Source organism: Musca vetustissima, unplaced genomic scaffold (genome assembly GCF_032173495.1).
Source record: "Musca vetustissima isolate MV318-11 ecotype Yass unplaced genomic scaffold, APGP_CSIRO_Mvet_v1 utg7156, whole genome shotgun sequence".
NCBI lineage: Eukaryota > Metazoa > Arthropoda > Insecta > Diptera > Muscidae > Musca > Musca vetustissima.
This window is the reverse complement of record NW_026876342.1, coordinates 50482-52420: the sequence shown is the minus strand read 5'-3', so window position 1 is coordinate 52420 and position 1939 is coordinate 50482.

Below are 1939 nucleotides of genomic sequence, written 5' to 3'. Positions count from 1 at the left end.
TATCCCCATTTCCAAACAAAAATCACCAATTTGGGGATGAATCCCCTAAACTGGCAACACTGAACTGGGTCGTCATATCCATTATTTTCGAAGTTATATTTGGCCATTTGAGATTTATCGGAGTAATAAATAGTGAAACACATTTTAAATAAAGGTTTTTATTTTTAATGTGGGTCCTACACCGAACATGTGATATCCTACAATCCGTCTCTACATTCCGTTGCTGCAATTTGTCTATAAAGACTCTCTGACATCAGTTCAATAAGGATTTTTTTGTCTTTACATAGTCTATAGACAGATAGTCTCGCTTAAAATTATACCCTTTTTGTGGAGTGTATAATCTCCACAATGCATTGCTTTTAATCCTAGGATGTGTGGTATTGCAAATGGATTATTGGTTATTCTTACAGGACATCTCAGAATGTATACAGCGTGTGGGGAAGACAGCGAAAAGTTTATTATGGCCCGACATAAAGGATTAAGAAGGAGAAGGCAGAATTCCAAAAAATTTTAGAGAGAGGAAACCAAAAAAAAAATCACCTTTCTAGAGCCCATAACACACCTTTGTGTGGCTTAAAGTTATGTCCTTCTATGGACATTCAGTTCACCACATAATATTGGAATCTATGTGCAAGAAAATTCCTTTTCTAATTTGAAAAAGGACATGGAACTATTTCTGTACTTTTTCAAATTAGTAAAGACATTTTCTTTCACGTATAATTGCTGGTGAAATCATTTTTGCCCGTTTTAATTAATCTTAACATTTCGTCTTATTGGAAACGAAAAAAAAAATATTTTCAAAATTTCACATTAAACTCAGTAGTCTTGTTAAGATTATATTTAGCTTCCGTGACATACATTTATTGAATCGAATGGCAAAAAAAACAAACTCTTTCATTCGAATCCGAACATAAGCAATTTATCTACAGCATCCATTTTGCACAACATGTAATAACACCATGATTTTGCTATGTTCTTTCTTTTTGGTGGAAATATTTTTTCTCATACAGGTATTACGTGTCAGAGCAATAATCCACTAGACCCAGCTATGGAACAAATTAGATCACTTAACGAAATGTTCTCAAGATTAGGCCGAAGTACGAAGCAAAAGAACGGACGAGCGAACCTAACTGCATTACAATTGCGTGTTGTGGCGTGAAAAACTGCACTTTAATTTAAACGTTCACACAGCTCCCCCCGCCTAGCCCCTTCTGGTAGTGGGTCTCACAAAGACCCAGGAACCCCACAGCCAGTGAATCCAGTCGCGAGAACTAACATCAGCCAGATGAATTGTAACTATGTTTCGGAATGACCGATCTCAACCGCCAAAATTACCACAACAACAGCAATGACTATGCTGAACATAATAAATCACGACTTTTTCAAATGAAATAAACGCTAAACTGTTAGATGGGCTAGAAGTCAGCCCAGCCAAGCAAATGGAATGAAGAAGTGCATCATAAAAAACCAGGTTATAAGAATTGGTGCAAAATATATCCCAAGCATCAACGGTAAGCAATGAAATCAACGTATTGCATCTACTTCTTTATGGTTTAGAAGTCAACAACAACAACAACAACAAAGAAATCATCCTTAAAACATTGAATCCAACAACAAACTAAATTAGAAATAGTGTAGATCCAAAGATATCGAACTACACTTTAAATTGTATAAAGGAACTACCAACATTAGTATGTAGAGATTTTGAGTTTGCGCATTATAGAAATTTGGAAACGCATGAACCGCATATGTTCATCAGCATCATCAAATGTATTGTATTAAATTATCCAGCTAGGCTGCTTAGTTTGTATTTCGCTCCCACAAGCATTGCTTTCATAGTCTTCGCCAACACGATCATCATCTTACACATGCCCATTATTTTCGAAGCTATCTTTGGCAATACAACAGCACATGATACAGATTAATTTCGATTTGTCGG